This window comes from Lacerta agilis, chromosome 2 (assembly GCF_009819535.1).
Source record: "Lacerta agilis isolate rLacAgi1 chromosome 2, rLacAgi1.pri, whole genome shotgun sequence".
Lineage (NCBI taxonomy): Eukaryota > Metazoa > Chordata > Lepidosauria > Squamata > Lacertidae > Lacerta > Lacerta agilis.
Window position 1 is genome coordinate 14890922 of NC_046313.1, and position 15902 is coordinate 14906823.

Genomic DNA, 15902 nt, shown 5'->3' on the forward strand with positions numbered 1-15902 from the left:
GCTCAGTGGATGCCATTTCGTTCTATGGAACAAAGTGAGCTGCTTACTAATTTTTTTTATGTGGTACCTTTTCCACTCAGTTTGTGAACTTGGTGTAGATTTACATGGCTTAGATCTCATGAAGTTTACCACATGGGAATCCTGTCTCTTGCAAGTTCTGTCCCCATTGATGGGCTCCAATTACGTACAATGAAAAGGATTAAACTGAGATAAATGGCATAATATAGGATGGGGGGGAACAGCCTATTACATTATAGTTATATTAATTGCATGCCCTTGGGAATCCATCTTTAGATGTTTATTGCAGTATATTCCCACCTGCAATGCTTCTTGGTCTAGAGCAAATTTACATGGACCCAGCATGTATCTTGGCCACAGGTACATTTTCAAGGTATGCTCTGCATCAGAAGTGGGGTAAAGGAAATTGTTGATGCGGCTGTTGCTTAGCAATCTTTTGGAAGTTTAGGTGAAATCTGTTAATTAGTCGGAGAAAGACTGTGACCTTTGATGTGTTGCTTAGCAACCGACAGCACCAGGGATATGGAAACGGGGAAAGTTTTGTTCAGGAGGATACAGTGAGAGTCAGTCTGAGTCAAGACATTAAACAAAAAACGTGGACTCCTTGGAGGATGTATTTACAAAACCTTTTGAAGCTTTGCCAATGTCAGAATTTCTATAGGAAATAACATTGGGGCTCACTCTCTGAATGCCAGCACCTTTCCCACAATAGAAGCAAATTAATTGCTTTGCAAGTTCCTCTTAATTCGGTTTTGGAATCCAGGACAACACTAATTATGATGTGGTTAATCAGATGAAGAGTAAATTAAAAGTTTGATTTGCCTTTTTTTTTTTAAAGCAAATCTCTTGATCCTTCAGCTCTAAATCTGACTATAGGAATTTGTTTTTAAAACACAAACTTCGGATTTTTGTGGTGCAGCAACTCCAAAAGGGTCGATGCCTGGATAGTTTTAGAGCAGCTCATCTTAGGGTGGAAACTTTTTTGTGTGTGTGTGGATTAGCAGACTGCAGAAAAATGAGACCACCTGGTGACTTGGAATTTTAAATACAGTGCTGGACAGACATTTAACGAAAGATGCTTAAAAGCTCTACAGCAGACATGTCCAACTTCAAGTAGGCTGTGATCTACCATCCAGTATAAAAAATGATCTACCACACTCTCCCATTGTCATTCTTCAACTTAAACATATTATATTTGGCTGAGCTTATGATAGAAATAAAGGGACGCGGGTGGCACTGTGGCTTAAACCACAGAGCCTAGGGCTTGCTGATCAGAAGGTCGGCGGTTCGAATCCCTGCGATGGGGTGAGCTCCCGTTGCTCAGTCCTAGCTCCTGCCCACCTTGCAGTTTGAAAGCACGTCAAAAGTGCAAGTAGATAAATAGGTACCGCTCCGGCGGGAAGGTAAACGGCGTTTCCGTGCGCTGCTGTGGTTCGCCAGAAGCAGCTTAGTCATGCTGGCCACATGACCCGGAAGCTGAACGCCGGCTCCCTCGGCCAGTAACACGAGATGAGCGCCGCAACCCCAGAGTCGGACACGACTGGACCTAATGGTCAGGGGTCCCTTTACCTTTTACCTTATGATAGAAATAACAACAAATGATAGTCACTTCCATAAAACCTGAAAAGTTCATTATAAATCAATATATTTTTTAAAAATACATGCTTTGTATACTTGTGATTGTGCGTTTCTATAATACTTAAAGAAAATAACAGTGAGGACAGGCATCCTCCATAATCAGAACATGGTGCACAGACTATGGTTTACAAAAGCTTGTGCCATAATAAAAGTCTTTAAAGTACCCCAGGACTCTTGCTGTTTTTCAAATGAGCCAGGGGCACATGTCAAGCACAATGGTTTCCCCCATAGTTTGAAACAGAAATTGGGTAAAATCAACTGCAGAGTTGACAGCCTTCAAGCACCATCTTAAGAACTGGACGAAACCTGTAGAAGCCCCTTCCCCTGGATCCAACCCACTCTTGTAGCAGCTACAGCACTGATATGCCCTGTGCTGATGCAAACAGTAGTGGTTGTTTTAAACAGATTTACAACCCAATCCACTTCTCTACCCACAAGTAGGTCCCATTGATATTACATGTAGGATTAGAGCTTGGAGTCTGCATTGGTTTCAGTCTCGGTCTTAAAATGGAGTGTAGAAACAGCTAGAATACTTGAACAACAGTCTTTTGCAGGAACGCGTGAGCTATGTTGGTGACCCCTCATGTAGCCTCTTGACAAGCTTTCATGAACTCAGAAGCTTGTTCACTACTTTGTGACCTTTTAGTTAGCTAAATAAAGGTATTATCCTGCTGTTGGCTTTTGAATTTATGGGGCAGTTCATATCTCAATAATATAACGGGCATCGACTCCCCCCTGCTCAACCTATATATTCCTTTGCATGTTTGTTTTCCGCAAGTACAATGCATGTCATGAGGTTTGCTCAACTTTGTGATTTATCAGAAGCTCTCCCAACAATGCCTGCAGGGAAAATTAAATCCATAACTTTTTTAAAAGAAAAAAATTCTGCTTATAAATGGTGATTTCTTTATTAGCGGCTGTTCATCAGTGTGCACAAGAAAAAAAAAACCAACAAGCTATAGGGTGCCAGCAACAGCTGATACCTCTTATGGTAAAATAATGACACTGAATATTTTCACCCAATTACAATTCTTATATTTCAGTGGCTGGCAGTGAGAAATAAATGAGGCTAGATATTGACGTGAACTCAAACGTTTGCTATAGCATTGTCCTGTAATATAAATTTGCATAATCAAGTGAATTAATTAACAGATACCGTTCTTGTGTTTCTAAGGACACGTCTATAACTACACACTTAAAGCCGGTCGATCCCAGTTTAGTCTCCATAGAATCTTGGGAACTGTCGTTTGACGAGGGTGCTGAGAATTCTCTGTTAAAATTCCGCCTCCTCTCCGACAGAACCATAGCCCTATGTTTTCCCAAAGGAGAGAAAATGGCCACTGAAACAATTTACATCTTTAGAGATCTATGAAACTCTGGGCCAACACTGGAGGTTTTCACGCAGAAATTGGATAGCCATCGGCCATGTTTGATCTAGTTAAGATTCCTGCATTGCGGGAGTTGGACTAGATGACCCTCGGGGTGCCCTCCAATTCTATGATTCCATGATTATATATAACATGTGGCTTAATTCACAATCTTGGAGCACCTGGAGCTTACTTGCTCTGTCTTGTTTTTGTTTGGCATTTCGTTCTGATCCTTTCCTGTTTCCTGTGTGCAGCTTCCATTAGCACAACAACTTAGTTGTCTGCTCTGGGGCGGTTGCCCTCCCACTGTGTAATCTGGGAGTGCTTCTAGATCCAATACTGTTACTGGAAGCAAAAGTAGTAGGAATAGGAACAGGAATAATTTTATTGGCCAAGTACCAACATACTTGGAATTTTGCTTCGGCTACATTGCAATATAAACGTAACTTATACAACACTATTCCACTCACAATACAGTAACACAGCAAAGGAACCCCGCCCATAACTGGCCTCCCCTTCCGCTACATAACTACGAATTTAACAATTTAATGGTGCAAGGGAAGAAACTGTTCCTGTGCTTAGCCGTTTTTGTATATAAAGCCCTGTAGCGACGTCCAGATGGAAGTAAATCAAACAGATGATGACCGGGATGCAAAGGATCTGCGACAATTCCCTCTGCTCTCTTCCTAACTCGGGTAGCATAGAGTGTCTCTATTGAAGGCAAGCTAGCACCAATTACCCTTTCTGCAATTCTTATTGCAGTAGTACAGGGATAGCCTGGCCACGGTGACTCATAGACTGGTAACTTCGTGGCTGGATTGTTGCAATGCAATCTGTGGGGCTGCCCTTGATGTTGCTGCTTTGGAAATGTTGCTTTGGGAAGAGAGGCAAACTGATGCCAGTGTACTGGAAGAAGCAAAGATCACCAATGTTGAAGCAATGGTTCTTCAACATCAACTTCGTTGGACTGGTCATGTCATGCGGATGCCTGATTATCATCTTCCAAAGCAACTACTCTATTCCGAACTTAAAAATGGAAAGCGTAATGCTGGTGGTCAACAAAAGAGGTTTAAAGACTCTCTCATGGCAAATCTAAAAAAATGCTCCCCCAGTTTATCCTCATACCAGCCGTGTGAAGTTTGGGCTAATTTGAGAGATAGTGACTAGGTTTGGGTCACCTAGTGAGCTTCATAGCTAAGTGGAGATTTGAACCCCGGTTTCCCTGCTCCTAAATTGTTGTAACCTGCCCTGGGACAAGGGTAAAGGGGGGAGGGTTACTGGGCTGTTGTTTTTATTTTGATTATATATTTTTTGGTTTTATGTTTTGATTTTATTGTACCTGAAGGAGTATCTCCACCTGCGTTGCTTAGCCCGGACACTGAGGTCCAGCTCTGAGGGCCTTCTGGCGGTTCCCTCACCACGAGAAGTGAAGCTACAGGGAACCAGGCAGAGGGCCTTCTCTGCAGTGGCGCCCACCCTGTGGAATGACCACCCATCAGATGCCAAGGAGATAAACAACTACACAACTTTTAGAAGACACCTGAAGGCGGCCCTGTATTGGGAAGTTTTTGATGTTTTATATTTTATTATGTTTTTAAATGTTTTGGAGGCTGCCCAGAGGGAGTGGGGCAACCCATCCAGATTTAGGGGGCATTATTATTATTATTATTATTATTATTATTATTATTATTATTAATCTTCACCTGTAGAACTGCATCATTTGACTTCAGACTATTGCCTCAATCATGTTATCTCTGCTTTGAGGATTTAAAAAAAAACAACATTCAGGATTATTTTCTGCACAATTCTCCCCTCCCTGCAAATTTGGACAGAGCTGAGAGGAAACCTCCCCCAGGACCCCTCCCGTAAAACCTGCCTGAGGGGAATTGGATACACCGACTCTATGAGATTTCCCTGTCTTGCTACTGCAGAACAGTATTGCTGTAATTCAATTTATAGCACCGTAAAGCATAGCATTAACAACAACCGGAGCCAGAGACCAAAATCATAATGGGATTTATGCAAATCTCGTTTCCACCTGAGATGCCATGGAATTACTATTTGTAGAAATTATCATTTCATCTTGTCACATTGTAACATGTTGTGTCCTAGCTTTTGTACCTTGTTTCACCATGTTAAATCCTGAGGAGGAGGTGGAAATGACTGCAATATAAAAACTCATCGGCCTGCAGTGAGCTTTGCATTTCAGGCAAACAAGCCATGTCAGACGTCAGGAATATGCCAGATGGTGTGAGAGATGTTACTTTGAGGTTCCTACCTGGGGCAGGAAGGATGAGGGATTTTTCTTGTTAGGAAAAAATAGAAGTGAGAGAGATTGCTTCTAATCCACTCTCTGTTTATGCTTCTGAAACCTGTCTCCTGTTTAAAAACAACAGTGGCAGCAGCAGTGAATTGGGTGCTTTCCCTGCAGTCTCAGCACCTGAGATTTTTTATTTTATTATTATTATTTTTTGCCTCCAACACTTCACAGCTTTTCAATTTTCCATAAGGGTATATGAAATCCCAGGGTCATGCAGATGTCAATCAAACTCCTCATACTGTGCTTTCCTCCCCCTTCTCTCCCCTGCTCGATTATTTACCCCTCATATCTCTGTTTTGAGCTCATCACCTCTGGATGTTGTCTAAGAAAATGCTGTGTTTCTGGCTCGAGCTGTTTGCAAATCACACATCCCTAGCAGTGGAGCTGACAAAAGGTTGCCATTTCTTGTTTTATCTGGTGGAACCCATGTCCGGCATTTGGCTCCTTCCAATGGTGGTGAGATCATGGGGCGCTCCTTTCTCTTCTGTTTCGGAAAAAGGAACCAGTACTAAAAAGAGGTTTCACCGTTACTGCCATCCTGTATCATTTGTTTGTTAGCAGCAAAAGGAGAGGCGAAACCCGAAAATGATTCTGAAAAGTGCCTTTATCAGGTAATAATAGCCCTACTAAATCAGTGAGAGAGATGCTTCCTTGACAGGAAAATCTTGCAGTCTTCTGGCCCCGAGGAAGGTTGTCATCAGGGAAAATGCACTTGACGTTTTATTGTTTTATTAAGAGCTATGATTATTTGATGAATATATTCTTTCCAGTGCTGTCTTTGAGACTTTTCCTTTGTTTCCTTTGAAGCACTGGGCAGGTGGGGATCATACAATCGTAAAACCTCAATGCCTGCATGAAACGTTGTGGGAAATTAAAAGGGTGGCTAGACCCAGCTGGCTGGTGATGCTGGTTAGGAGGGGAAATTGAGGTAGGCATCAGGTAATGGGCCCTTGCCAGGCTTATGAGCTCCTGGCACCTGCCCAAGGATTTCGCACACTGACCCTGGACCTGCATAACATATTTATATCAAGCCTGAACAATTTCTCACATATCCAGCCAAATGCAACCCACTAGGTTAAAGGTAAAGGGCCCCTGGACAGTTAAGTCCAGTCAAAGGCGACTATGGGGTCGCAACACTCAATCTCGCTTTCAGGCCGAGGGAGCTGGCGTTTGCCCACAGGCAGCTTTCCGGGTCATGTGGCCAGCTTGACTAAACCGCTTCTGGTGCAACAGAACACTGTGACGGAAACCAGAGCGCACAGAAATGCTGTTTACCTTCCTGCTGCAGCAGTGCCTATTTATCTACTTGCACTGGCATGATTTCGGACTGCTAGGTTGGTAGGAGCTCACCCTGTCACAGGTATTTGAACTGCCGACCTTTGATCGGCAAGCCCAAGAGGCTCAGTGGTTTAGACCACAACGCCACCCGCATCCCACTAGACATGCATTATGGCTTGTCAGGTACCTGACACCCTGCCTGCCCTGTTGTTGTTTTTTGGGAGTCCCAGCATGTAGCAGAACCAGGAATTTCACAGATCCACATGAGGAATGTGTTCACAGGGTAATTCCATATCCTAGAAGCGATACCACTTTTGGCATTGCATTGTCAACCTTCGGTGTGAAAGGAATAAATATGTATGTCGTGACTGCTGCCTGCTTATCCATTTGCACGTATTCTGCAGTTGTACAAGCTTTTTTGCTCTATTTTATTTTTGGTCAGTTTTGTGTGCCTGCCCAGATTCTGTGATACCAGATGTCCCTGTTTTTCTTTTGCTAGAACTTTTCATTAGGCTTGCTGCTGAATTTCGTGGTATCTGAAATCCAGCATTTTACTGGTCTTTTGATAATGTGATCTATTCTAGTTGTGAAGCGGAGCCAAAGCCACACTTTTGCAATGGTCAGTCTCAGTTAGCATGTGATGGAGGGTGAACTCATAGGAGCACTGTGCACTTATTCCAGATTGTTTAGTGCCAAGTTCCACAAATGACATGTTTTTTGACAGAACTCACTTGTCCTACTGCAGTGCAGGCTTGGCAATCTCATCTTCCGCAATGGAATAATTGAAAACATAGTTAGCTTTTAAGGAATTCATTGTAATGTTTTCTATTTAAAGTTTAGCAGGTCAGAGGAGCTGGACAAGAAACAATTTTAGTACTAAAGAACTAAACATAACAGGTCTTCACTCATTTTGCTAGACCTGCCTTCTGCTTGGGTCTAACTTTTCAAACTAGATACAGAATGTGCAATTCAAGGTACATCACTTTTATCTCTACACTCATGGGTTTTAAAAAACCCAGTCTGGCATGATGGTTTTGTTAGTTCTGGATCTTTACCCACTCAGCCCCTCCAAGTGTCCCTATTTTCCAGGGACAGTCCTAGATTTACAGAAGTTGTCCTGGTTTCTGATTTGATCCCGAAATGCCCTGCTTTCCCCTAGGACGTCCCTATTTTCATCAGGGAAATATTGGAGGGTATGGACGCCTCTATATGTTTTTTAATATATGTTGGAAGCATACCAGCCAGCCAGCCAAGGAATAATAATAATAATAATAATAATAATAATAATAATAATGGAATAGGACGCCCCTGTTTTCATCAGAGAAATGTTGGAGGGTGTGTCCTGAGTTGATTCAAGTACCACCATGGATGATTCTGTGAGCAGTGCTTTCGCCTAGCCTGGAGTTTGCAGTAAGAAGGCATTATCAGGTAGACTGAACACACACACACACACACACACAGAGAGAGAGAGAGAGAGAGAGAGAGAGAGAGAGAGGGAGAGAGGTGGTCTTTAGCTTCCTTTTCCTTCCAAGTTCCTGCCCTGCTATCCTCCTAAACACAGGCAGAGGATGCATTGTTGGTCATTGGCTCGCAGCATTCAAGCATCTGATCCAGTCTACATATATGGAATAAAGGTGCCATTGAAATCAGTGGGACAAGTCTGCCATGAATTAAGCCCCATTGTCTTTGATGGGACCTCAATTCAACTGATGTAGTCAACAACCAACTCCATGATAATATGCCAGTAAAGTCCAGTGAAGACTTTTTGAAAGCAGTTTTACAGAGAACTACAAAATACAATGTATAATAATTTCTATGTGATTTAAAATCATCAGAAGTATAGATTCCAGGTGAAATAGAGGGGGAAATCCTAATACAAAGCAAAGCTACAGCATCCTTGAAATTTTTTCCCCATATGGGGATTGAACCTGCAACCTTGGCGTTATCAGCACCACACTCTAACCAACTGAGCTATCCAGGCTTGATCCTTTCTCACCTCCTTAGTTCCCAACAGTGATGGCTGGGTCATCTTCTCTTCCTGATTTTCCCTAACTGCCAACAATTAAGAAGTATTTCCGTCAGAAGAACAAGTCAGCTATGCACTTGGCTCTCAAATTATCCCTGAAAGTATATTTTGCTTTTATGAACAGCAATCTCTTCCTTAGCTTGGATGGATAAGAAGAATATACTTTCCTCATTTATGAGAAAACTTGTATTATGGCCTCAAGGCTCTTGTTTAATAAAGAAAGAAAGCTTTTCCAGATCCACACAATCTCATTTTCGAAAGAGAAAATAACCCTATCATTACACTCTGTGACACTGATCTGCGGTATGGAGCGAAGAAAACGAACTCTTAAATGGTGCCATATTAAATATTTGAAGTAAAAAAATAATATATATATATATAGCTATTTCCTGCAAGAGCTGTTATTAGAGGCTTATGAAGAAGTGTTCTTTGTAGAAATAAAGATGCGTGGTAATGGACCTGTAAGCCGATTTGCATGACACATTTAAATTACTACCTCATTGCTCGATATAATCTATCTCTGGAGACATTTCAAATAAAGCACATTTTGAGAGAGAAGTATATGTTTAATATCAGTACTGTCCAATGTGAATCAGATTGTTTTCAGCATTTGAAGAATGTAGAATGAAGGCAGATTAGTGATGGTGGAGTGATGGCAACAACCCTTTGATGGGATACAAGAAATGGGGGTTGCAAGTTGTTCATTAACCAAATTCAGCTTGGAAGCTTTACGGATTTTACGTTAGCAACAAAATGCAGAAACCTAGAATGGCCTTTTTTGGAACATGTGGGGATCTAAAGGTCTTCATGAAGATCAAAATCAATTTGCTGTAACTGACCAGAAACAGGACTTTATTTGATCTGGTCCTATAGTTGTACTAGGAAATAGCAGCTTGATCTGCAGAAATCAGTCAAATGAAGCATCTCATGCCAAGAAGGTAAGCATTATGACCTGCTGACCAGTGTTATCTAGACAAAACGAGATAAATGTATACCTTATAGGTTGCTTCAGTTGTCTTCTTCAGAAGCCTACAGAAACCTGGACCTAGATCTCTTATAACACTATACAGTAAATGCAATAGCTCTATAGATTATTCATTTAAACACAAATAACACAAATAAAGACTTGAATAATGTAAACACTAGCAAAACAACTTCAAACCTTGCGTTACGTGAAATACATTTCTTTGCTCGTTCTACAGGACCGAGATATACCCAAATTACGAAAAATGTCACATCTTCATCCGAATGGGATGCTTGAATAAAATGCTGTACTAAAGAAGTATCAATTACATTGTTCCCAATCCTAGACCGATGCTCTGATATTCAAAATATGTTGAATTACGGCATTATATTCATTTATATTACTTAGAATACGTACAACTGATGAAGCCCAGGAGGGTGAGTTCCATGACTTTGACATACTACATATGAACATGTACCACTGATGAAGCCCATGAGAGCGAAACAAGGTATTTGTGATGGCCTGGGAGTCAGACTCTGATGCTGAACCTGAGGGATCCCAGCCTGCACAGGATTCCCCGCCTCCAGAACCAGCTGAGCCGGGGCCAGGGCTTGAGCCTGAAGGATCCCCACCTGTGCTGGATCCCCAGGTGCAGGCATCAGCAGAGTCTGCTCTGGCTCCTGATGGGAGGGAGGACCCATTGCCTGCAGGTGCTCCACTCCCAGCCTCTTCAGAGGAAGCTGAGGCATCCCCTGGGTCCAGTAACCCACCAGCCTCTCCTGAGCTACAGAGGCTCAGGGCAGAGAGGCGAAGGGAGTTAAGTGTCTGCAGGAGGAGTGCTCGCCTCCAGGCCCGGAGGAGAGGCGAGTCTCCGGAGGATCGGGACCGCCCTAAGCATAGGGCCAGATAAAAGCCAGCCAGACCCAGCCCAAGTTGCGTGAGCAACTTAGTTGCAAGCGTGTGCTCAACCTGCAACCTTGTGCCTGAACCTGCCTTGGACCTTGACCTGCTCCCTGCCTTGCTCCCCGCCGGATTGACCTCCTTTGGACCCCTAGACCCAGGACTGGACTTGGACCTCGCTTCATGGACAAACCCTTGGGGCCAGCACAGTTTGCTCACGCCACACCCGCACTCCCCCTTCGCTGGGGTGCGTTCGGGAGGAACTAGTAGCCATGGCTGACCAGGCGGCTGCGCTAGTGGCATTGGCCCAGGAGAACCAGGCCTTGACCCACACCGTACAGCAGCTTAGCAATGCGGTTACGGCGCTTCAGCAGCGTTTGGATGCCCTACCGGCTCCTGGGGCCGCCGCCCCAGCTCCTGGCAAGTACCCAGTGGCCCTGCCAGAGAAATTTGATGGGTCCCCAGCCAGCTTTCCCATGTTTCTCGCCCAGGCCAAGCTGTATATTCAGGGGCGAGCTCGGGATTTCCCTGACGACCGCACCAAGGTGCACTTCCTGATCAGCTTGCTGAAGGACCAGGCGGCCAAGTGGGCGTTGCCGCTGCTCCGGCAAGACTCCCCCTTGCTGACAGACTATACGGGGTTTTGCAATCATCTGGAAACCACGTTCGCCAACCCTCAGAAGGGGAGTCAAGCCAATCGGGCAATTCGGCGGTTGAAACAGGGCAAGTCCACAGTGGCCACCTACGCCACGGAATTTCGGCTGCTGGCGCAGGACTTGACCTGGAACGACTCTGCCCTGCGGGACCAGTATCTCGAGGGACTTTCAGACGAGATACTGGATCAGCTGGCCACGTTGGATCGCCCTGCCACACTGGATGCCCTCATCCAACGGAGTCTGCAGATAGACGATCGGTTGGAGGACCGTCGCCAGGCCCGGGGCCGCCGGCACTCCGGGCTCCCGGCGCCGGTGCTTCCCTGCAGTTCCGTGGCCAGAGCTGAGTCATTGGAGGAGCCGATGCAGCTCGGGGCAGCGCGGCCTCGCCTCTCCCCCTCGGAAAAGACTCGGCGTCGGGAGGGGAACCTGTGTCTCTACTGCGGTGGGAGTGGACACTACGCCCGAACCTGCCCTGAGAAACGCCAGCCGCAGGGAAAACTGCCAACCCCAGTAGCCGATGGCCCAGGCTACCTGGGGACCCAAGCATTGCATGATGGGCCCTCACCAGTGGAATTGCAACACCTCATGATACCGGTGCGTCTATACCCCCCCGGTGGGCCCTGGATTCTCACCCACGCTCTGGTGGATTCGGGGGCAACCCGCTCCTATATGGACTCTGCCTTCGCCACTCAGCATCAGGTGCCGCTTCAGAACAAGCCGGAACCAGTACAGGTGGAGGCAATTGACGGACGGCTCCTACGCTCGGGCGCTGTTACTCAGGAGACCCAGCCCTTGGTCCTGTGCTACCAGCAGCACCGGGAGGTGCGAACCCTGGACATTGCCACCATGCCCCGGTTTCCCCTGGTGCTTGGGATGGACTGGCTGGAGTCACACAATGTTCAGATCGACTGGGTCAATCGGACTGTACGCTTCCCAGACCCGGGTTCCCGTGCTCAGTCCGAGTTAGTAGCAGCTGCCCCCATGGGGCAGGCTGTGTCAACGCTCCCTGCCGTGTACCAGGACTATTTAGACGTGTTCGAGGAACAGGGAGCAGACAAGCTGCCGCCTCATCGGTCCTTCGACTGCGGCATAGACCTACAGCCTGGGGCGCCCCTGCCTGTGAGCCGCCTATATTCTCTTTCGGAGCCAGAGCGTGAAGCCTTGCAGGACTTCCTTCGCAAGAACCTGGAACGTGGGTTCATTAGACCCTCTACCTCACCCACTGCCGCTCCTGTACTCTTCGTTAAGAAGAAGTGTGGGGAGCTTCGCCTCTGCCATGACTACCGGGCCCTGAATAAGATCACCATCCCAGACCGGTACCCCCTTGCCCCTTATTGCAGAATTGCTGGAGCGGGTGCAGGGGGCGCAGATGTTCACCAAACTGGACCTCCGAGGGGCCTACAACTTGATTCGGATCCGTGCTGGGGACGAGTGGAAGACTGCATTCGGGACCCGGTATGGGCAGTTTGAATACCTGGTTATGCCGTTCGGATTATGCAACGCGCCCGCCGTGTTTCAACGGTACATCAACCACGTGTTCCAGGACTTGCTAGACAAATACGTGGTGGTGTACCTAGATGATATTCTGATTTATTCCCGTGACCCAGCCCGTCACGAGAGTCATGTTCGGTCCGTGTTGCAGCGCTTGCGGGAGCACCGCCTGTACGCCAAGCTCAGCAAGTGCGAGTTCCACCAGCGGTCAGTGGACTTCCTTGGACACCGACTCTCCCCTGACGGGGTGCAGATGGACCCTGGGAAGGTGGCTGCGGTTCGAGAGTGGGCAGCGCCCCGGAACCGCAAGGACTTACAGCGGTTCCTAGGGTTCGCCAACTATTACCGGACCTTCATTGCAGATTATGCTCATCGCACCACCCCATTAACCCGACTGCTGCGCCCCAAGACGCCCTTCTCCTGGGATGAGGAGGCTGAAGTGGCATTTCAGGGGTTGAAAGCCTGTTTCCAGAGGGCGCCGATTTTACAGCACCCTGATCCCTCTCGTCCCTTCGTGGAGGAGACTGATGCCTCCAGTACGGCTCTCGGTGCCATCCTGTCTCAGCAACACGGACCCGATGCACCACTGTTACCCTGCGCTTACTACTCCCGGCAGCTCCTTCCGGCGGAGCGTAACTATACCGTGTGGGAGCGGGAACTACTGGCCATCAAGGTGGCCTTTGAGGTCTGGCGCCATCATCTGGAGGGGGCACGACACCCGGTGGAAGTGAGAACGGACCACCGGAATCTGGAGTACCTCCAGACCACCCGCAAGTTGAACCAAAGGCAGATCCGGTGGGCGCTGTTTTTCTCCCGGTTCCAGTTCCGGATCCGCTACATCCCTAGCTCCCAAAACCGGAAAGCGGATGCCCTGTCCCGGAAACCTGAGGACGTCGCAGACACTGTACAGCAGGCAGTACCGACAACTATCTTACCACCAGCCGCATTCCTGGCCACTCAGGAGGCCAAGCCGCTGCAGGCTCGGGTGCGAGAACAGCAACGGGTCGATGCTTGGGCACAGGAACGGCTTCGGGAACTGTCTGACGGGTCATGCCCTCGATATCCGGGGCTGGCCCTGCACCAGGGCCTACTGCTGCACCAGGGTCGTCTATACATCCCACCAGGACCATTGCGGGCTGAGGTTCTCCAGATGTCCCACGATGCCCCAGCAGCAGGGCACTTTGGGCGGTACCGGACCACCCATCTGGTAAGCCGGGAGTTCTGGTGGCCCCGCCTGAAGGCTGATGTGGCACGCTATGTTGCTGGTTGCGACGTCTGCCGGCGGGCCAAGGGTCCTACCGGGCGACCCCCCGGTCTGCTCCAGCCATTACCAGTCCCACCGCGTCCCTGGCACACGGTCTCGCTGGACTTTGTGGTGGACTTGCCCCCATCTCGTCACTGTACCTGCCTCCTGGTTTTCACGGACCATTTCACTAAGATGGTGCACTGTGCCCCCTGCCCGTCCATACCCACAGCTAAGGAAACGGCTCAGCTGTACTTGCAGCACATCTTCCGCCTGCATGGCCTGCCCGAGCGTGTGGTTTCTGACCGCGGCGTCCAGTTCACATCCCACTTCTGGCGAGCCCTGCACCAGACCCTTGGGACGGAGGTCTGTCTATCTTCGGCCCACCACCCGCAGACCGATGGCCAGACGGAAAGGGCAAATGCGGTGCTGGAGCAGTACCTCCGGTGTTACTGCAGCTTTCAGCAGGATGACTGGGTCGATCACTTGCCATTGGCGGAGTTCGCCTACAACAATGCAGTGAACGCCTCCACCCAGCAGACCCCGTTCCAGGCCTCCTACGGCTACCATCCACGTTTGTTCCCGGACGTGCTGCCAGCTTCCGCGGTCCCCGCAGTGACAGACTGGCTTCAGGAGCTTCAGTCCCAGCAACAATTATTGATGGAGCAACTGCGCCAGGCCAAGGACGCATACAAGGCCCAGGCTGACCGACATCGTCAGGAGGGGCCAGAACTCCATGTTGGCGATCGGGTGTGGCTCTCTACCCGTCACCTGCATCCTTCTCGGCCCTCACGAAAGCTGGATGCACGGTTTGCCGGCCCATTCACCATCACTGCGCAGGTGTCGCCGGTGGCGTTTCGCCTCCAGTTACCTCCATCGCTCAAGGTTCACCCAGTATTCCACCGGTCCCTACTTAGTCCAGTCGCCCCGCCCGACGAGTTCCACCCGGACAATCCACGACCGCAGCCAGTTTTGGTTGAGGGGGAGCCTGAGTACGAGGTGGAGCGCATTCTCGACTCACGATACCGCAGGGGGAAGCTCCAATACCTCATCGACTGGAAGGGGTATGGGCCTGAGGATCGTTCATGGGAACCAGCGGGAAACGTCCACGCACCTGCCTGCCTCCGTGATTTCCATGCAGCTTACCCCAGCAAGCCTGGTCCGGCCCCTCGGTTGAGGGGGAGGCCTGGGAAGGGGGATGGTGTGATGGCCTGGGAGTCAGACTCTGATGCTGAACCTGAGGGATCCCAGCCTGCACAGGATTCCCCGCCTCCAGAACCAGCTGAGCCGGGGCCAGGGCTTGAGCCTGAAGGATCCCCACCTGTGCTGGATCCCCAGGTGCAGGCATCAGCAGAGTCTGCTCTGGCTCCTGATGGGAGGGAGGACCCATTGCCTGCAGGTGCTCCACTCCCAGCCTCTTCAGAGGAAGCTGAGGCATCCCCTGGGTCCAGTAACCCACCAGCCTCTCCTGAGCTACAGAGGCTCAGGGCAGAGAGGCGAAGGGAGTTAAGTGTCTGCAGGAGGAGTGCTCGCCTCCAGGCCCGGAGGAGAGGCGAGTCTCCGGAGGATCGGGACCGCCCTAAGCATAGGGCCAGATAAAAGCCAGCCAGACCCAGCCCAAGTTGCGTGAGCAACTTAGTTGCAAGCGTGTGCTCAACCTGCAACCTTGTGCCTGAACCTGCCTTGGACCTTGACCTGCTCCCTGCCTTGCTCCCCGCCGGATTGACCTCCTTTGGACCCCTAGACCCAGGACTGGACTTGGACCTCGCTTCATGGACAAACCCTTGGGGCCAGCACAGTATTATTCCAGAAATCCTTATCAACTCTGTGGAACGGTAGTAGGCTCCAATTTGGACTTTATGAACATATGTGGAACAGAAACTAGCAAGATATTTGGTCTTTATGAATGAACTGATCTATTGGGATTTCCATCTATATTATTGCACTTTTATGTGTTGTTTATGTGCAAGATAAGCATTTGATTTTTTGATAAGAATATAT